Source organism: Arachis ipaensis, chromosome B1 (genome assembly GCF_059453495.1).
Source record: "Arachis ipaensis isolate K30076 ecotype BB chromosome B1, ASM5945349v1, whole genome shotgun sequence".
Classification (NCBI taxonomy): Eukaryota; Viridiplantae; Streptophyta; class Magnoliopsida; order Fabales; family Fabaceae; genus Arachis; species Arachis ipaensis.
In genome coordinates this window covers 112,490,180-112,512,667 of record NC_142436.1, presented here as the reverse complement: position 1 = coordinate 112,512,667, position 22,488 = coordinate 112,490,180, and the positions used below count along the sequence as shown (strand labels likewise).

Genomic DNA, 22,488 nt, shown 5'->3' with positions numbered 1-22,488 from the left:
AGCCTCTTGAGTACTGTTGGATGCAGCTTGCATTCCATTCAGACTCTGAGAGATCATATTGACTTTCTGAGTCAATATTTTATTCTAAGCCAATATGGCATTCAGAGTATCAATCTCAAGAACTCCCTTCTTCATAGGCGTCCCATTACTCACAGGATTCCTTTCAGAGGTGTACATTAACCATGTCAATGAGTTCTTGAGCTTCTGCAGGCATTTTCTTTAGGTGAATGGATCCACCTGCAGAAGTGTCCAGTGACATCTTTGATAGCTCAGATAAACCATCATAGAATATATCCAGGATGGTCCATTCTGAAAGCATGTCAGAAGGACACTTTTTGGTCAGCTGTTTGTATCTTTCCCAAGCTTCATAGAGGGATTCACCATCTTTTTGTTTGAAGGTTTGAACATCCACTCTAAGCTTGCTCAGCTTTTGAGGAGGAAAGAACTTGGCTAAGAAAGTCGTGACCAGCTTATCCCAAGAGTTCAGGCTGTCTTTGGGTTGAGAGTCCAACCACACTCTAGCTCTGTCTCATACAGCAAAAGGGAAAAGCATGAGCCTGTAGACTTCAGGATCTACTCTATTAGTCTTAACAGTATCACAGATCTGCAAGAATTCAGTTAAGAACTGAAAAGAATCTTCAGATGGAAGTCCATGAAACTTGCAGTTCTGCTACATCAGAGAAACCAGCTGAGGTTTCAGCTCAAAATTGTTTGCTCCAATGGTAGGAATGGAGATGCTTCTTCCATGTAAATTGAAATTGGGTGCAGTAAAGTCACCAAGCATTCTCCTTGCATTATTGTTGTTGGGTTCGGCTGCCATCTCCTTCACTTGTTCGAAATTTTCAATCAAGTTATCTCTGGATTGTTGTAATTTAGCTTCTCTTAGTTTCCTCTTCAGAGTCCTTTCAGGTTCTGGATCAGCTTCAACAAGAATGCCTTTTTCACTGTCCCTGCTCATAAGAAAGAGAAGAGAAAAAGAAAAGAAGAGGAATCCTCTATGTCACAGTAAAGAGGTTCCTTATTGTTAGTAGAAGAAAAGAAGAGAAAAATCTGAACTCAGAAAGAGAGAGAGAGGGTTTGGATTTTTGGTGGGTGAGGGAGAGATGTTAGTAGATGAATAAATAAATAGAATAAGATGAGAGAGGGAAAGAATTTTCGAAAATTATTTTTGAAAAAGAGTTAGTGATTTTCGAAAATAGTTTTTGAAAAAGGTTAGTAGTTTTTTTTTTTAAATCAAAGATTAAAATAATTAAATAAAAAAAAGAAATTTTGAAAAAGGGGAGAGATATTTTCGAAAATTAGAGAGAGAGTTAGTTAGGTGATTTTGAAAAAGATAAGAAACAAACAAAAAGTTAGTTAGTTAGTTGAAACAAATTTGAAAATCAATTTTGAAAAGATAAGAAGTTAGGAAGTTAGAGAAGATATTTTGAAATCAAATTTTTTGAAAAAGATAAGAAGATATTTTTGAAAAGATATGATTGAAATTATTTTTGAAAAAGATTTGATTTTTAAAATCACAATTAATGACTTGATTCACAAGAAATCATAAGATATGATTCTAGAACTTAAAGTTTAAATCTTTCTTAACAAGCAAGTAACAAACTTGAAATTTTTGAATCAAAACATTAATTGTTATTGTTATTTTCGAAAATTTGATGTAAAAATAAGAAAAAGATTTTTGAAAAATATTTTTGGAATTTTCGAAAATAACTAAGAAATTTGAAAAAGATTTGATTTTTGAAAAAGATTTTGAAAAAGATAAGATTTTCAAATTGAAAATTTGATTTGACTCATAAGAAACAACTTGATTTTAAAAATTTTTGAAAAAGTCAATCCAAATTTTCGAATTTGATGAGAAGAAAAAGGGAAAAATATTTTTTTTGATTTTTTTTTAAATTTTTATGAAGAGAGAGAAAAACAAGAAAAATGATGCAATGCATGAGAATTTTAGATCAAAACATGTGATGCATGCAAGAATGCTATGAATGTCAAGATGAACACCAAGAACACTATGAATGTTAAGATGAACACCAAGAACATATTTTTGAAAAGTTTTTAATGCAAGGAAAACATGCAAGACACCAAACTTAGAATTCTTTAATGCTTAGACACTAAGAATTTAAGAATGCATATGAAAAACAAGAAAAGACACAAAACATGCAAATGCAAAGATCAAACAAGAAGACTTACCAAGAACAACTTGAAGATCATGAAGAACACTATGAATGCATGAAAATTTTCGAAAAATGCAAGATGCACATGCAATTGACACCATACTTATAACATGACTCAAGACTCAAACAAGAAACACAAAATATTTTTTATTTTTATGATTTTCTAATTTTTTTGGATTTTTCAAAAATTAATTGAAAAAGGAAAATAAGGATTCCAAAATTTTTAATATGAATTCCAGGAATCTTGCCATGTTAGTCTAAAGCTTCAGTCTAGGAATTAGACATGGCTCACTAGCCAGCCAAGCTTTCAATGAAAGCTTCGGTCCAAAACACTAGACATGGCCAATGGCCAGCCAAGCTTCAGCAAGATATTAGAATATACTGCTCATTACTTATCAAATATGTAACTTGCCTCTATTCTGATGGTTTGGAAGCCTCAGTCCAAAAGAATTTAGACATGGCTTTGCAGCCAGCCAGGCTTCACATGCTTCATGAAACACTAGAATTCATTCTTAAAAATTCTAAATAAAAATATATTTTTGAAAACATTTTTATTTTTTTCGAAAACAGATGAGAAAATTTTAGAATTATTTTTGAAAATTTTTTTTTGAAAATAAAATAAAAAGAAAATTACCTAATCTGAGCAACAAGATGAACCGTCAGTTGTCCAAACTCAAACAATCCCCGGCAACAGCGCCAAAAACTTGGTGCGTGGAAATTGTGATTACACTTTTGATTATGTAAAATTCATCGCTCTTTCTTTCCCTGGTAATGGCGCCAAAAATATGATGCCAATACCATGGTTCACAACTTCGCATAACTAACCAGCAAGTGCACTGGGTCATCCAAGTAATACCTTACGTGAGTAAGGGTCGAATCCCACGGAGATTGTTGGTATGAAGCAAGCTATGGTCACCTTGTAAATCTCAGTTAGGTAGGGTTAAATGTGATTGGATTAGATAATTAAAAGATAAATAATAAAGGATAGAAATACTTATGTAATCCATTAGTGAGAATTTCAGATAAGCGAATAGAGATGCTTTTCGTTCCTCTGAACCTCTGCTTTCCTGCTGTCTTCATCCAATCAGTCTTATTCCTTTCCATGGCTGGCTTTATGTGATACATCACCATTGTCAATGGCTACTTTCGGTCTTCTCTCGGGAAAATGATCCGAATACCCTGTCACGGCATGGCTAATCGTCTGGAGGCATCACCCTTGTCAATGGCTTCATCTTATCCTCTCAGTGAAAATGGTCAACGCACCCTGTCACAGCACGGCTATTCATCTGTCGGTTCTCGATCATGCTGGAATAGGATTTACTATCCTTTTGCATCTGTCACTACGCCCAGCAATCGCGAGTTTGGAGCTCGTCACAATCATTCATTCATTGAATCCTACTCGGAATACCACAGACAAGGTTTAGACCTTCCGGATTCTCTTGAATGCCGCCATCATTCTAGCTTACACCACAAAGATTCCGATTAAGAGATCTAAGAGATACTCATTCAGTCGAAGGTAGAACGGAAGTGGTTGTCAGGCACGCGTTCATATGGAATGATGATGATTGTCACGTTCATCACATTCAGGTTGAAGAGCGAATGAATATCTTAGAAGCGAAATAAGATGAATTGAATAGAAAACAGTAGTACTTTGCATTAATCTTTGAGGAACAGCAGAGCTCCACACCTTAATCTATGGAGTGTAGAAACTCTACCGTTGAAAATACATAAGTGATAATGGAGTTCATTGGTCTCGGCCCCAGAGGGGAACCAGAGTAACCAAGACTACTCTGATCCGAAGATAAAACTCAGGATGTCTAATACAATAGTAAAATGTCCTATTTATAATAAACTAGCTACTAGGGTTTACAGAAGTAAGTAATTGATGCATAAATCCACTTCCGGGGCCCACTTGGTGTGTGCTTGGGCTGAGCTTCAGTGTTGCACGTGTAGAGGTCCTTCTTGGAGTTGAACGCCAGCATTTGTGCCAGTTTGGGCGTTCAACTCTGGTTTTGGATCCTTTTCTGGCGCTGGACGCCAGATTTGGGCAGAGAGCTGGCGTTGAACGTCAGTTTTCGTCGTCTAAACTTAGACAAAGTATGGACTATTATACATTGCTGGAAAGCCCTGGATGTCTACTTTCTAACGCAATTGAAAGCGCGCCATTTTGAGTTCTATAGCTCCAGCAAATCCACTTTGAGTGCAGGGAGGTCAGAATCCAACAGCATCAGCAATCCTTCTTCAACCTCTGAATTTGATTTTTGCTCAAGTCCCTCAATTTCAGTCAGAAAATACCTGAAATCACAGAAAAACACACAAACTCATAGTAAAGTCCAGAAATGTGAATTTAACATAAAAACTAGTGAAAACATCCCTAAAAGTAAGTAAATCCTACTAAAAACATACTAAAAACAATGTCAAAAAGCGTATAAATTATCCGCTCATCAGCCAATGTTAGTGACACTCACTTTTGTCACTAGCGTTGGAGATGGAAATTACCACCACGTTAGTGGTCACGTTAGCGCAATTAACGTGAGGCACTAACATGGGAAGAAGGGGCGTTTGGAGCGTTAGTGACAAAGGTAAGTGTCACTAACATTCTCGAAGCTTAGGCATGCCCACGTTTAGGGTCACGTTAGTTATACTAACGTGAACTCTAACATGGGAAAAAAAAGGCAATAAGCAACGTTATTGGAAAAGGTGAATGCCAATAATGTTTGCGAAGGAGAAAGAGGCAACGTTAGTGGTCACGTTAGTGCCACTAACGTTGAAGTTAACGTGAATCGTTTTTGGCTTGGAATGTTAGTGAAAAAGGTGATCGTCACTAACATTTTCGAATCCAAATTTTCACTTAACGTTAACACCACTAACGTCCTAACTAACGCCCATGCCTAACTCACACTTTTTCTGCAAGCAAAGCTGAGCCCACTGAAGACTATAACTGCTTCAACTCAAGATCAAAGGCCCATATCCAGGACTTGAAGATCCAACTAGAAGATCAGAAGAGTAGTATATATAGGAGTAGTTTTGAACTTGTAGGGAGCTTTTTGGGCATTTTGGAGAACTACACTCTGTATATTTTACTTTCTCTTCAACTTCTAGTTTGATTTTTCAGAATGTACTTTTCATTTATGCTTTCCATTCCCAGAGCTATGAACAACTAAACCCCTTTCATTGGGTTAGGGAGCTCTGTTGTAATTTGATGGATCAATAATAGTTTTCATTATTCTTCTTCTTTCTTTTCTCTTGATTTTACTAGAAAGGTTTCAATCTTCATCCAATTGGGTAGTTGTCTTGGAAAAGAAGCTATTCATACTTGGATCTCTTCGGAACCTTGGAAGAGGAATGAAGAGATCATGCTAGAAATGCTTTCTCATGTTGGACCAAATTGGGGTTTGGATGGATATAGTGACATATAATCCTATCAACACTTTGATTTGGGAATACATGTGGTATAATCAGTGACCATACTTCATCTCTTCTCATGAGCAATTAGACCAAGGAATTGGCTATTGATCAAGATTTGAGAGATTGAATTACCAAGGAATTGGAATCCAATCACTTAAGATTGCCAAGGAGATCAATGAATGCATTGATTGAGGAAGAGATGAGAATGACCTTGATCCAGAGAATACAACATCTCCTGAGCCCAATGAATTCCCCATTTCTGATCTTACCCATTCTCTTTACTTTCTGCCACTTAATTTTATGCTCATCCTCCCAATTCCTCATTTAAGATTCTGCAATTTACTTTCCGCCATTTACATTTTGTTCTTTATTTCCAGCATTTACATTTTCTGTTATTTACCTTCTCGCCATTTAATTTCCTGAAAATCTCAACTCAAATTCTGCTTAGCTCAACTAGAACATTCCTCTAATTAAAGTTGCTTGACCAATCAATCCCTGTGGGAGTCGACCTCACTCTATTGTGAGTTTTTACTTGACGACAATTCAGTATACTTGCCGAAGGAAATTTGTTAAGAGACAACTTTCTGTGCATCAAGTTTATGCCGCCGTTGCCGGGGATTGATTTTGTATCAACAATGATTAAATTGGTGCATAACTAGATTGAGCATTTTTCTTTTGTTTGATTTAATTTCATTTGAGTGATTTATTTTCAGTTTTAGTTATTTTCTTCCCTTTACCCCTTACCCGTTTGTGGTGTTATCTTCATTCTTTTTACAATTCAGTTCACTAACCCACTAACTGTTTGATACATTGCATCACTCACCCTAATAGCATTCCTAACAAGAGTAAACTCCATTCAATTTCTCTCTTGTTTTCTTTTTGCCTTGTTGGTTGTATCACAGGTAGAAGAAGCGGGGCTTCAACTTCCTTTGATTCTGAACCTGAGAGGACCCTCCTTAGATTAAGGAGGGAAGCAGGAGGAAAGAGAATCGTTAGTGCTGAGGAAGAGGAGGAGTAATTTGAACCAGACATGGATGAGAATATAGAGAACCATCATGAAGAAGAGGCTCACAACCATGGCAGAGAAGGTCCAGTGCATCATGCTGGACAAGAGAGAAGAGTTTTAGGCTCTTATATAAATCCAAACCCAGGAAACTGTGGAAGTAGCATCCAAAAGCCAACCATACATGCCAATAACTTTGAACTAAAGCCACAGCTCATCACCCTTGTTCAGAACAACTGTTCATTCGGTGGAAGTGTCCAAGAAGACCCCAATCAACATCTAACCACCTTCCTGAGGATATGTGATACTGTGAACTCTAATGGTGTTCATCCTGACACCTATAAATTACTTTTGTTCCCCTTTTCACTCAAGAACAAAGCATCTAAATGGCTGGAATCTTTCCCGAAGGAGAGTTTAACAACTTGGGAAGATGTGGTGAACAAATTCTTGGCGAGATTCTATCCTTTTCAAAGAATCAATAGGTTGAGAGCTGAGGTACAAACCTTCAGACAACAAGATGGTGAAACTCTCTATGAATCATGGGAGAGGTTTAAGGACTTGACAAGAAGGTGCCCGCCAGATATGTTCAATGAATGGGTGCAGTTGCATATTTTCTATGAGGGTCTTTCTTACGAATCAAAGAAGGCAGTAGACCACTCAAACAGGGGATCTCTGAACAAGAAGAAGACCATTGAAGAAGCCATAGATGTCATTGAGAATGTAATCGAGAATGACTACTTCTATGCTTCTGAAAGAGGCAATACTAGAGGAGTGATGGAGCTGAACAACGTGGATGCACTGCTGGCTCAGAACAAGTTGATCACCAAATAGTTGGCTGATCTTACCAAGAAGATGGAAAGGAACCAAGTAGCAACAATCACCACCTCATCAGTAGCTCAAGAAGGAGTAAATGCAGAGGCAGAGGGTGATCAGAAATAAGCCAACTACATTGGGAACTCACCTAGGCAGACCAATGATCCATACTCCAAAACTTATAATCCTGGTTGGAGGAACCACCCAAACTTTGGGTGGGGAAATCAACAAGATCAAGGCCAAGATCAGAGACGTCACAACCCCAACAACAATGCAGCTCACCAACATTTCACATAGAGAACATATCAGCACCCACCTAACAATACCTCTCAACAGCCATATCAAAACCAAAATGGCCCTTCTCATCCCTCTAATCTCAACTCACCATCGTCCGAAGATCGACTCTCAAGGATTAAGACTCTACTTGAACGTATATGCAAAGAAGTTCAAGACTGTAAAATGTTTCGAGAGGAAGTGCGATCCAATATGCAAAATCAAGATGCTACCATCAAGAAACTTATTTAAGCAAATTCCTGGCCATAACCTTTGCAGCAACACTGATTCACACCCAAGGGAGGAGTGTCAGGCTATCACCCTCAGAAGTGGAAAGAAATTGAAGGAGACCTCCAAGAAACCACAAGAGAAGGACTCAAATGAAAAGGAAGAGGGACAATATGAAGTTCAAGTTCCCACTTCCAATTCACATCAAAAAGGGGAAGTGATAAAGCCATACATTCCAAAAGTCCCATACCCTCAGCAATTGAAAAGGAAGGAGGATGACAGCCAGTTCTCAAGATTTTTAGAAATCTTTAAGAAACTACAGATTAACATACTCTTTGCTGAAGCAATAGAGCAAATGCCGCTCTATGCCAAGTTCTTGAAGGAATTGATGACCAAGAAGAGAAGCTGGAAGAACAACGAGACTGTGATACCAACCGAAGAATGTAGTGCCATCATTCAGCACAAACTATCCCAGAAATTGAAGGATCCTAGGAGCTTCCAGATTCCTTGTATTATAGGGGAAATCACAGTGGAAAAGGCCCTATGTGATTTAGAAGCCAGCATAAATCTGATGTCCGTAGCTATGATGAGAAAAATGAGGATTGAGGAGACCAAGCCAACAAAAATGGCCCTACAACTGGTAGACTGATCATTCAAGTTTCCTCACGGCATAGTAGAAGACTTGCTGGTGAAGGTAGGAGATTTTATCTTCCCAGCAGACTTTGTAGTGTTGGATATGAAGGAAGGAGCCAAGGATTCTATCATCCTGGGAAGACCATTCTTAGCCACGGCTGGAGCTATCATTGATGTCCAAAAAGGTGAACTTACCCTGAGATTACACAATGAGAAGATGATATTCAATGTGTTCAAGGCCATGAGTTACCCATAATAACCATTGGGAGAATGTATGAGGTTGGATTCACTGGAAGATGCAGTACAAGAGACTTTTGAAGAAGAAGAACTTGAGGGGTTAATAGAAGAGGAATCAGCATCAAGTGAAGAGGCTGCAATAACGGAGGTTCATGTTCAGGGCACACTAGAGAAGGAGAATGAAAGAAAAGAAGCACCCAAACTTGAACTCAAAGCACTGCCGCCCACTCTCAAATATGCATATTTAGGAGAGAATGAAAGTTACCCAGTGATCATAAACTCAGCCCTCAGCCAAGAACAAGAGGAAGAACTACTCCAAGTATTACAAAAGCATAAGGATGCCATTGGATGGACCCTCGGTGACCTGAAGAGAATCAGTTTGGCCATATGCATGCATAAGATACTGTTGGAAGTTAATGCCAAACCCTCCATCCAACCCCAAAGGAGGCTAAATCCAGTCATGAAAGAAGTGGTACAGAAGGAAGTCATGAAGCTGTGGCAAGGAAGGGTAATCTACCCAATTTCGGATAGTCCACAGGTCAGCCCTGTCCAAGTGGTCCCCAAGAAAGGAGGAATCACTGTAGTACCTAATGAGAGAAACGAACTCATCCCTACAAGAACGGTCACAGGATGGAGGATGTGCATTGACTACAGAAAACTCAATGAAGCTACAAGAAAAGATCACTTCCCACTCCCCTTCATGGATCAGATGTTGGAAAGACTTGCAGGACACGCCTATTACAGTTTTCTAGATGGTTACTCAGGATATAATCAAATAGTGGTTGATCCGAGAGACCAGGAGAAAATGTCATTTACTTGCCCATATGGAGTGTTTGCATACAGGCGAATGCCATTTGGGCTATGTAATGCTCCTGCAACGTTTCAACGCTGCATGCTTTCTATCTTTTCAAATATGATAGAAAAATTCATTGAAGTCTTTATGGATGACTTTTCAGTATTCGGGGATTCCTTCCCTTATTGCCTAAATCACCTTGCCCTGGTGTTAAAAAGATGCCAAGAAACCAATTTGGTCTTGAATTGGGAAAAATGTCACTTTATGGTGACAGGAGGAATAGTCCTTGGCCATAAGGTTTCTAACCAAGGCATTGAGGTAGACAGAGCTAAGGTGGAACTCATTGAAAAATTACCCCCACCAAGTGATGTCAGAGGAGCTTTTTAGGGCATGCTGGCATTTACAGAAGGTTTAATAAAGATTTTTCAAAGATAGCCAAGCCCTTAAGCAATCTCCTTGTATCTGATATACCATTTGTCTTTGATGAAAAGTGCATGCTAGCATTCGAAAACTTGAAAAAGAGGCTGTCCTCTGCTCCTATTATTTCCCCACCTGATTGGAACATACCATTTGAACTGATGTGCGATGCATCTGATTTTGCAGTTGGGGCAGTGTTAGGACAGAGGAAAGATTATTTGGTCCATGTGATATACTATGCCAGCAAGGTCCTAAATGACACTCAAAGAAACTATACCACTACTGAAAAGGAGTTGCTGGCAATAGTTTTTGCATTCGACAAGTTTAGATCATACCTCATTGGTGCCAAAGTGATCAATTTCACAGATCACACAGCACTTAAATATTTATTTGCCAAGTAAGAATCAAAACCAAGACTGATAAGATGGATCTTGCTGTTGCAGGAATTCAATATTGAGATTAGAGACAAGAAAGGAGTGGAGAACAAGGTAGCCGATCACCTATCCAGAATCCCTCATTACAAAGGTGGAACACATGAGGCAAGTGTGAATGAGCTCTTCCTAGATGAGCAGTTAATGACGGTTCACAAAGCACCCTGGTTTGCAGACATTGCCAATTTCAAGCCAACTGGGGGTTTACCTCCAGAGATCAACAAACATAAAAAAAGGAAGCTCATAAATGACGCAAAATATTTTGTCTGGGATGAGCCATATCTCTTCAAGAAATGCTCAGATGGAATCCTGAGAAGATGTGTTTCAGAAGAAGAGGGATGAGAGGTCCTGTGGAACTACCACGGCTCGTGCTATGGAGGTCATTATGGAGGGAAAAGAACTATAGCCAAGGTGTTACAAAGTGGATTCTTTTGGCCCACCCTTTTTAAGGATGCCAAAGAACTGGCAAAGAACTGCAATGAATGCCAAAGAGCTGGAAACTTACCCAAAAGAAATGAGATGCCACAGAATTTCATCTTAGAACTGGAACTATTTGATGTGTGGGGAATTGATTTCATGGGACCATTCCCAACCTCATATTCAAACAAGTATATCTTGGTAGCAGTAGATTACGTTTCCAAGTGGGTAGAGGCTATTGCAACCCCAACAAATGATAATAAGGTGGTCATGAACTTCCTCAGAAAGAATATCTTTAGCCAGTTCGGAGTCCCACGAGCACTCATCAGTGATGGAGGGAGCCATTTTTGTAACAGACCACTAGAAGCTCCCCTCCTACGATACGGGGTAAAACACAAGGTTACCACGCCTTACCATCCCCGAACAGGTAGGCAAACTGAGATATCTAACAGAGAGCTAAAAAGGATTCTGGAAAAGACTGTAGGAGCATCAAGAAAGGACTAGTCGAAGAAGCTAGATGATGCTCTTTGGGCATACGGAAGGACATTCAAAACACCAATCGGGATGTCCCCATATCAACTGGTGTATGGAAAGGCCTGTCATTTACCATTGGAGCTAGAACACAAAGCCCTCTGGGCTCTCAAGCTACTAAATTTTGATAGCGTTGCTGCTGGTGAAAAGAGAATCTTGCAGGTGCGGGAAATGGAGGAGTTTAGATCTCAAGACTATGAAAATACCAAGATCTATAAAGAAAAGACAAAGAGAAGGCACGACCTCAATCTGACACCCAGGAGCTTTGAAAAAGGACAGCAAGTGCTCCTCTACAACTCCAAATTAAGACTTTTCCCTGGAAAACTCAAATCAAGGTGGTCAGGACCCTTTCTTGTCACAAAGGTCTCGCCATATGGACACATAGAAATCATTGAGGAAGGTTCAAAGAGGGCTTTCACTGTGAACGGGCAAAGGCTCAAACACTACATGGGCAACATGGGGGAAAACCCCAAAATGAAGTATCATCTCAACTGATGGAGAAATCGTCGAGCTAGCGACGCTAAAAAAGCGCTTCGTTGGGAGGCATCCCAACCTAAGGTAGTTTCCTTTTCATGATCATCTCAATAAAAGGTACAAGTAGTTTTCCCTGTATTGTGAGGAGCTAAGTTTGGTGTTGCACACCAAAACAAACCAAGAGTGAGTGTGTAATTCTAAGTTTGGTGTTCCACCAAAGATTTCAGTTAGAATCACATTACACCTCTTCAATGACAAGTTGCTAGCCTCAACCAATCAGGGAAACCACTCAAGTTTAATTTCTAGTCATAGTCGTTTTTATTAATAAAAGCACATGAGGTTCTCTGCATGTATTCAATCTGTGCATTAGGCAAGGAACTAAGTTTGGTGTTCACACACCAAATTAAGTTCAGAAATTCACAAGCATACATGCATGCTAACTATTTCTCAAGTGCTTTGGGAACAAGCAACTTTCAATAACTTTGCAGGGATTCAATCAATCTTCTGGAAAAAAATAGTGCACCATCATCCAAGGAGGCGAAGAAGGATGCAAAAAGCTATGGATGATGACAACAAAGGGATAGCTAGAAGGCACCACCAAAAGGTTGTATTGTTACTTGATTCCATATGCTTGGAAATGCTCAAATTGAAAGTCTGAATGTGCCCCTGATTAATAGTACTCTTTAGTTTAAATCACTAGAATTTAATGTTTGTTTTCCTTGCTTTTGTCATATGTGTGCTGGTCCAAGTTACCTGTTTTAATTTTCATCCTACTTACTTGTATGCTTGCCCTTTGAATTTAATAAAAGAGAATGTTATGAAAGAAACTAGAGTAGAGTTCATGTGGTGAAATAAGTTCTCAAGGTTTGTGGTGGGATAATAGATTAGCTAAGTTGGATTACCTATAAGGTATGAGGGCACTTATGTATTGAAGTACATGCTTGAAGCACATTCTATGAGACCAGCTAAACATCAAGATCCTAATAAGAAAAAGAAAAAGAACAATAAGAGTTGAAAAAGAAAGAAAAGTAATAAGAATTAAGGCTAGGCACCAAGGGTTTAAATCTTGAGGGATGTGTCTGTGGTGATCTTGTACCAAGGATCTGCTTGGATGAATAAGTTCTTAGGAGTGCTTCATCACTTGGTAACTTGGGTTAACTAACCCGGGATTACCAACTGAAAATCCACTATCAAGAGCAACCTTGCCACAGAACATTTAGTAACCCAAAGAGGTGCTGGACACTAAGGCCTCAAGGAAAGAAAATAACAAACCATGTGCCTGTGGTGTGCATGTATGGGGGAGAGAGACTTGAGGGAGTAAGTCCTTAGGGGTGTTTCAACACCTAGCACCTTGAACCAACTGGTTCGGGAGTGTTGGCTGAAAGCTTATTTTAAAGAGTCGCCCTCTCACAGAGCACTTAGCCTAAGGATGCAATAAACCCTGAGAAAAAAAGGGAGGATCAAAGAATAAGGATCTCATAGGATGCAATCAAGCAAGTATTCAAGAGCATGATAAGGACCTGGAGACCAGTAAAGGAATGAACCTAAGTTGCTATGCATGAAACCCCATAAACCAATAACTTTACTTCTATAATAAGAACTTATTTCTCTTGTTCTTTCATTCATCATTCTGATGTTTCACTACTTGCTTAGGGACAAGCAAGCTTTAAGTTTGGTGTTGTGATGCCAAGGCATTTTGACCAGTTTCACTGACCTTTTCTTTACTGTTTTAGGGTAGTTTCATGCATTTTCTTAGTAAATAAGCAAGTTTTAGGTAGAAATACACTTACATCTTGATTCAAGCAAATATTGGGAACTTTACATGATTTCATGAGAATTATGCATGAATTGAATGAGACGCAGAAGCTGGTGAATTAAAAATTATTAAAATAGTTACGTTGCAAGTATAATTCTTAACTCACCGAAAATCTGCCTATCAATTTAGAAGTATGTCACAGAGAGTTTGAATTAAAAATTACTGAGAGTTTTAAGTCCCAGGTCGTCTCCCAACGAGTTGCAAAAAAGTTTGCTATTTTATTAATCAGATGTTCAAAGAAGTTGAGTTAAGTAAATTGGAATTTAAATTGAGGAAATTTAATTAATATGAGTAAAAGCCTTGACTGGGAGTTGATTGGTTGGAATTTCTACTATTGATGGAGTGATTGTAAGATTAATTTATAATTAATGGTTGTTCTGTTTGGTTATCCTTTACTAGGTAAGGGAAAGTCAAACAAGTTGGAATGCCAGATCTGTTCACAAGTTGCAACCCACTTAGTTCAAAGGGATTGGTGTTGGTGACAGGATAGCAATCCAACATTTAACCCAATTACAAATTTTTCCTTCAATCCTTCCAACTCAAGAGTTCCTTTTAATCAACTCCCCATCAAGTAAAGAAACTACTCACGCATTGTAAATAATAATTCCATAGCACATAAAAGGGAATTAAAAGAAGACATGATTATTGGAATTGAAATTGAATTAAAAAGAAATAATCCTTGCATTAATTAATCATAAAAGTATTCAAATAACAAAATTGAACAAAACAAAGAACATGGAAGAATGAAACCAAGTTAAGAAAACGAACTAGAATGACGAAGTCTTGATGATGAAATAACTCTTCTCAATGTTCCAATGCTAAGATCAATTGAAAATTAAAAATTCTAAAACCTAGAGAGTAAAACTAGATCTAAAACTGTCTCCGAATGAATGTGTTGTTTGTTTCTGCATATTCTCTTACTCTAGTCTGCTGTTCCGGACCGAGAACTGGGTCAAAATAGGGTCCAAAATCGCCCCCAGCAAATTCTACAGATTATGCAGATCGCACATGTCACGCGATCGCGTCATCCATGCGGACGCGTCACTTGCGCTTTTCCTCGCCACGCGTTCGCGTCGTCCATGCTACCGCGTCGCTTGGGCTTTCCAATCCGCGCGGCCGCGTGAGCCATGTGGCCGCGTCGCTGCGATTTGCTCTCCTTCGCGTGGTCGCATGAGCCATGCGACCGCGTCACTTCTCGCTGGTTATCTCCTCAAGTTCTTGTGTTTCTTCCATTTTTGCTAGCTTCTTTCCCAATATCCGACACATTCATGCCCTATAAAATCTGAAACACTTAACACACAGATCACGGCATCGAATGGAATAAAGGAGAATTAAAATTAAATAATTAAAGTCTCTAGGAAGCAGTTTTCAAACATGTAATAAATTCCGGAAAGAAATCTAATATGCATGCTAATTTAATGAATAATTGGATAAGGATCATGATAAAACCACATAATTAAACACAATATAAACCATAAAATAGTGGTTTATCAACCTCCCCACACTTAAACATTAGCATGTCCTCATGCTTAATTGAAGGAGATAAGGAAATAAGTATGAACATGTAGAAACTCATGAAATGCAATGCAAACCTATATATATATATATAAATAAATGCAACTATATAGTTCTTGCCCACTTGATCAAAAGTAAATAAGCTCTTCAAAACAATTACAAATCAAATTCCACTAATTCTATCATTATACAATAAAATGGATAAAAGTGCAAGAAGATAGCTCATGAAAGTAGGGAACATGAAAATTCAAGTATTGAACCCTCACTGATAATGTATGTACGCTCTAATCTCTAGTATATAGGGTGATCACTCTATCCTTCTCTAATCATGCTTTCTAACTTTTGTTCTTCTCCTAACCAATCAACAACAGTTAATATACCAATGCAAACATCATGAGGTCTTTTCAAGGTTGTAATGGGGCTAAGGTAAAGGTAAGGATGTATATATATATAAGGCTAAGTGAGCTAACAAAGTGAATCTTTGATTAGTCTAAGATCTCACCTAACATATACATACTTTATACAAGTTTAAAATCATACCTAGCTACCCATAATTCCCACTTTTGTATGATTCCCATACTCATGTACCAAATTTTTCTTTTTAATTTATCACATGTGCATTGATTAACATTAACATTGGGGTAATTTTTGTCCCCTTATTTATTTTATATATATATATATATATATATATATATATATGTATAATTTTTTTTCATAAAAGCAAACATAACGTATCAATGCACATAGATTCTTTATTATTTTCTAATTTGGTTTTTCTTTTCATGAGTAGGTTCCCAAATTCTCAATATTCAAATAAATTAAATACATTCCCTTATTACCCAATGTTCCCACACTTTAGTTGATACACAATTTCTATCTTAAGCTAACCAAAGATTCACTTGGAATTTTTAATTTGTTTTTCTGCTTAAGGCTAGTAATGTGGTTATAGAACAAGAGGGGATTAAAAGCTTAAGGGGCTAACAAAGGTGATGTAAAAGGTAGGCTTATTTGGGATAAGTGAGTTAATAACAAATAATGGCCTCAATCATGTGCAAGCATGTGAATATAATAAATATTGGACATATAAGATAAAACAAAATATAGATTACAATCATAGAGAAGTAAACACACAAGAATGAAATAATTATGGTTAAATAATGTAACCATACATAAAGGCTCAAATCTTTCACAGGTTTTGTGTTCTTTAATTCAAATATCATGTTCCAAATACAACTCAAGCAAATTTATCATAAAAAATTTTTGAAAAATTAGTGAAATTTTGTTCCAAAGATAGATTTTTAAAAGAAACTTATTGTCTTTTCAATCAAGTAGAACATGCATGCAACTATCCCAACCTACGCAATTTATTCTATTCTATAAAGGAAAGAAAATATAACTAAAATATCCTAATTATTGGTGCTAGCGAAGAGAAATTACCTCCGGAAGTCAGGTACTGACCGACCTCCCCACACTTAAGGCTTTGCACCGTCCTCGGTGCCATCTGTCAGGAACAGGGGTGGGCTGGTAGCAGTATCTCCATCATCGGGACCATCATGGCTCCCTGTGCTAGTAAAGGAAGTGGAATCTGGTGTATCTGAGTCTCTGAAATGTCCCTTGAGTAGCTCATTGAGGTGTTTGAATCGGCGCTCGTTACGGCACTCTCTCATCTTTGCTTTCTGTTCTTGCCAATCCAACCGTTCGATTATCTGCTGGAGCAAATTCTCAGTTGTAGATGCTTGTGGTGTTGAAGAAGGATTATCTTCAACTGGAGCAGTAGGAAGGCTTGTAGTGGCTGTTGAGAGTCTGAGGTATTTCCCGTTAGGGACATACTGATCATCTCGTGGAAGCACGGCTTTGGTGTCCCCAGCTCCATATGAGACTCCGACTGCTGAGACAAGATCTGAGACCAAGGTGGGGAAAGGTAAGTTGCCCGCAATTTGTACGTGTTCCATAGCATTCCGGATATGTCTTGAGAGATTCAGAGGTTGGTCTGTAAGGATGCACCATAGTAGAACAGCCATGTCCGCAGTGAAGGAGGACTCATGAGTGCTCGGAAAGACGTAATGGGACATGATCTGTGCCCATACACGAGCCTCCAAGGTAAGTGCTGAAGCCAAGATTCCCTTAGGGCAGGTACGGTGGTATCCGTAGATTCAACGGCTACCAGGTGCTGCGATGATTCCGAGAACGGAGTCCCAGTCAAATTGGTATCTCTGGCGCTGAAGGGCGGCTTCTTGAAAAGCGTCCATTCCTGCTGGAATAGGGGGAAGACTCAGAGCTTGCTGAATGGCCTCTTCTGTGATGGGGACTTGCTTCTGCCAGACATAAATAGACTGCAGGGTCGGCATGTAGAAGTTGGAGTAGAACTCAACTACCCAAGAAAGATTGACCTGCCTTGGCTGTCTCTGTAGGAAACCCCATTGTCTTCGCTCAATTTGCGGCTCAACAAAGGTGGCAATATTGGATGGGAGGATAAGAAGGTATTCATTGTTATAGTTCCTTTCTGCCAGGATAGGGAACATCTGCTCACAGTAGCGATTGGAAAATCGCGCAGCGTCCTTTGCTGGAAAGGCTTTCTCCTTTTCATCAACCTTTATTATCCTCTTAACTCGTTTTGTTGAGGGCTTGACTGCAGTTGAAGAAGGCTCTGCCACTAATGCTCTTTTAGTTCCTCTTCTTGCTGGTGGTTTGGAAGTTGCTTTCTCCTTTCCTTTCTTGGTGGCCATCCTGAAAGAAGGGAAAAGAAAGAAAATTAAATTTAAAGAGATATACAGCAAGGAAGGAAATGGAAAAGAGGGTGAATGATGCACAGCAAAATGTAGATGACATTAACACATGCTCTTGAGTGTATATGAAAAGCCAACAGTGGAAAAGAACTGGTGCATACAAAGACAAGTGGATGCAAGGCGTTTATTGGCATGCCGGAAAAGGGCATGAGTAGCATAGACCAAGCAATACTTTGTAACAAGCCAAAATGTTTGTATTGACAATAAAATTCAATTAATATAATAGTAAGGGAAAGTTGTGAAAAGCAAGCATTGAATAGTATAGCATAGAGAAGTGCATAATGCCATATGAGCTTTTTCACAAACACATAGCATGCATGGTGAATAGGGTATAGAAAATATGAAGATGAATATGCAAGCAATCCCTTAAATAGGAGAAAAAATAAATGTCAAACAATTTGTAATAATCCATAAGCATATAATGAGGGATGATGACTCCAAAAAGTTTCTAGCACCATGTAAAAAGGAAAAGAAGGAGAAGAAAAATAAAATAAAAAAAAATTGAAAAGAAAAAGAAAAGAAAAGGAAATAATAGTATATATACATAAAATAATAAGAATGATAGAAAAGAGAAGAAGGAAGAAGAAGGTAAAACCTTGTTAATGGTGGTGAGAGAGATAGAGAGTGAAAGGTGAGATAGAAAGGGGAAGGGGGAAGGAAGAAATAAGGAGGGAAAAGAAAAATTAGGATTGGGAGGAGGGGAAGATAAGGTATGTGGCAATTTTAGGTTGAGCTGTGCGGCGCATGCGACGCGGCCGCGTAGGGCACACGTTCGCGTGGGTGCGCTTCCAGGTAAGGGGGCGCGATCGCATCGGTCACGCGGTCGCGTGACCCATGTTACGCTGCTGGCACGAGTGCAGCCTCGCTCCAGCACAACTCTCTGTTCAATTTATTTTAATTGCCAAAATTGGGTGACGCGATCGCGTGGGTCACGCGATCGCGTGAGTGTGCGTTATAAATGGGTGACGCGGCCGCGTTGGCGACGCGGTCGCGTGACAAGGATTGTGCTTCCCGCACCAATCCAGCATCACTCTCACACAGAATGTTTCTGTGCACCCTTTTACGTCGAAAACTCAGGGGACGCGGCTGTGTGGGGCACGCGGTCGCGTGGGAGGCCATGATTCCCATGCAACGTGAACGCGTCAGGGACGCGGTCACGTGGGTCGATTTGTGCCATTGCCACGCCTCCAGCCACGCTCCAGCGTAACTCTCTGTTCATTTATTTTTTTCTCCACTGCCCTTGCGACGCGGACACGTCGCTGATGAGATCGCGTCGCGTGGCGAAAAACCCCTTTTTTTTTAAAGGAAATATAAAGACATGTAAATGAAAGAGCACGAAAGCACAAATAAAGAGAAGAGTTATTAAAGAAGAAAAACTAAAAGTGAAGAAAAGAACGATCATACCGCGGTGGGTTGTCTCCCACCAAGCACTTTGCTTTAACGTCCGTAAGTTGGACGCTCCACTAGCTCAATCTGCTGCGATGTGGGGATCTTCCAAGCGGAAGATCTCAAGCTCCTTATTTTTCTGCACCCTCTCACCATGGTATAGCTTCAGGCGTTGTCCATTAACCTTAATAAGTTCAGAGCTTGAAGGATGGCTTAGGTGATAAACTCCGTACGGTTCAGCCTTCTCTACTCTGTATGGACCTTCTCATTTTGATCTCAACTTATCGGGCATGAGCCTTAGTCGAGATTTGTAAAGGAGGACAAAATCTCCAAGTTGGAACTCTTTCTTCTTGATGTTTTGATCATGCACAGCTTTCATCTTTTCCTTGTAAATTCTGGAATTCTCATAAGCTTCTAGGCGAAGGTTCTCCAGTTCCTGCAGTTGCAACTTTCTTTCAACTCCAGCATTCTCAATTCCCATGTTGCACTCCTTAACTGCCCAGAAGGCTCTGTGTTCTATTTCAACTGGGAGATGACAAGCTTTTCCGTAAACCAAGCGGAAGGGGCTCATCCAAATGGGTGTCTTGTATGCTGTTCTGTATGCCCATAGTGCATCTTGTAGCCTGGTGCTCCAGTCTTTTCTATGAGGCTTTACTATCTTTTGCAGGATACGCTTAATTTCTCTGTTTGACACCTCGGCTTGCCCATTAGTTTGGGGATGGTAAGCTGTTGCAACTTTATGGATTATCCCATGCTTCTTCATCAATCTTGTTAGTCTCCTGTTACAAAAATGGGTGCCTTGATCGCTCACGATCGCTCGTGATGATCCAAAGCGACATATAATATGGTTTCTCACAAAGGAAACAACAGTGTTAGCATCATCAGTGCGGGTAGGAATTGCTTCCACCCATTTGGAAACATAATCCACAGCTAACAATATATAAAAATATCCATTAGAATTTGGAAATGGACCCATGAAGTCAATGCCCCAAACATCAAAAATTTCACAGAAGAGCATATATTGTTGAGGCATCTCATCCCTCCTGGATATATTACCAAATTTCTGGCATGGGGGCAAGATTTACAAAACTCAGCAGCGTCTCTAAAAAGAGTAGTCCACCAGAATCCGCAGTCTAAGATCTTTCTAGCTGTTCTTTGAGGGCCAAAATGTCCTCCACTCTCAGATGAGTGACAGGCCTCTAAAATGGACTGGAATTCTGATTGAGACACACAACGTCTAATTATCTGGTCAGTGCCACATCGCCATAAATATGGGTCATCCCATATATAATATTTAGACTCGCTTTTCAGCTTGTCTCTTTGATGTTTAGAAAAATGTGGAGGAAATGTGCGGCTAACTAAATAATTAGCGATAGGTGCATACCAAGGGACTACCTCGGATACTGCTTGCAGGTTGTCAAAAGGAAAATTATCATCTATAGGAGTAGAATTATCCTTAATATGTTCAAGGCGACTCAAGTGGTCTGCTACTAAATTCTGATTACCACTCCTATCCTTTATTTCTAAATCAAATTCTTGTAAGAACAGTATCCAACGTATAAGTCTTGGTTTGGATTCTTTTTTAGCTAATAGATACTTTAGAGCTGCATGGTCCGAATACACTACTACTCTAGTACCAAGTAAATAAGCTCGGAATTTATCCAGAGCAAAAACAATAGCAAGAAGCTCTTTCTCAGTAGTAGTATAATTGGACTGGGCAGTGTCTAAAGTCTTAGACGCATAGGCAATAAAAAAAGGATCCTTACCTTCACGCTGAGCCAGCACTGCTCCTACTGCATTGTTGGAAGCATCGCACATGATTTCAAATGGCTGGCTCCAGTTTGGTCCTCTCACAATTGGGGCTTGAGTTAGAGTAGTCTTCAGCTTATCAAACGCTTGTTTGCAATCCTCACTGAACTCGAACTCAATATCCTTCTGCAGTAATCTGGATAAGGGAAGTGCCACCTTACTAAAGTCCTTAATAAATCTCCTGTAGAAACCTGCATGGCAAAGGAACGAACGGACTTCCCTCACAGAAGAGGGGTAAGGTAAACTAGAAATAACATTCACCTTTGCTGGGTCTACAGAAATGCCATTATTAGATACCACATGTCCTAATACAATCCCTTGTTTTACCATAAAGTGGCATTTTTCGAAATTCAATACAAGGTTTGTATTAACACATCTATCTAATACTCTAGATAATCCCTCTAAGCAAAGGTTAAAAGAATCACCATAAATGCTAAAATCGTCCATAAAAACTTCCATACAGTCCTCAATAAGATCAGAGAAAAGACTCATCATGCACCTTTGGAAGGTAGCTGGTGCATTGCACAAGCCAAAGGGCATTCTCTTATAAGCATAAGTCCCAAAAGGACATGTAAAAGTAGTCTTTTCCTGATCCTCAGGAGCTATATGAATATGGAAATAACCTGTGTAACCATCTAAAAAGCAATAATGTGATTTACCTGACAGGCGATCCAGCATTTAATCAATGAATGGAAGTGGGTAGTGATCCTTACGGGTAGCTTGGTTGAGACGCCCGTAATCAATGCAGACTCTCCAAGCATTCTGAACTCTAGTTGCTATGAGCTCTCCATGCTCACTCTTCACTGTAGTGACTCCATATTTCTTGGGCACCACTTGTACTGGGCTTACCCATTCACTGTCTGAAATGGGATATATGATACTTGCTTCCAATAGTCTGGTCACTTCCTTTTTGACAACTTCCAAGATGGTGGGATTCAATCTTCTTTGTGGTTGACGGACAGGTCTTGCTCCCTCTTCTAAAAATATTCTGTGCTCGCATACTTGAGGGTTGAATCCCACTATGTCTGCCAAACTCCACCCAATTGCCTTCTTATGCTTCCTCAGTACATTAAGTAACTGCTCTTCTTGTTGAGAAGTCAGTTCCCTTGCAATAATAACCGGAAGCTTCTGCTCATCCTCAAGATAAGCATATTTGAGATGTGGAGGGAGAGGTTTCAATTCTAACTTTTGATCATGGGCGGGCTCTGGATTATCTGGGGCTTGTGAAAATGGCGAAGTGCCCCCATTGTCAGTTAAGAGGGTCCCCACACTTGGACCTTGTCCAGTGTGCCTCTCTTCAAACTCTTCCTTTTGAACTTCAGCCACACTTTCGTCTATGACATC

At 39.4% G+C, this 22,488-nt stretch overlaps 2 non-coding genes across 2 annotated transcripts; one reads left to right on the top strand and one right to left on the bottom strand.

The window, feature by feature from the left end:
• The first annotated feature begins 313 nt into the window (after nt 1-313).
• LOC148577960 (small nucleolar RNA R71) lies at nt 314-421 on the top strand. Its single transcript, XR_015903859.1, has one exon. It is a non-coding gene; the product is annotated as a small nucleolar RNA R71 (small nucleolar RNA).
• Nucleotides 422-7,065: 6,644 nt separating this feature from the next.
• Nucleotides 7,066-7,172, bottom strand: LOC148577959 (small nucleolar RNA R71). The gene has a single exon (XR_015904137.1). It is a non-coding gene; the product is annotated as a small nucleolar RNA R71 (small nucleolar RNA).
• Between the last annotated feature and the right edge of the window lie 15,316 nt (nt 7,173-22,488).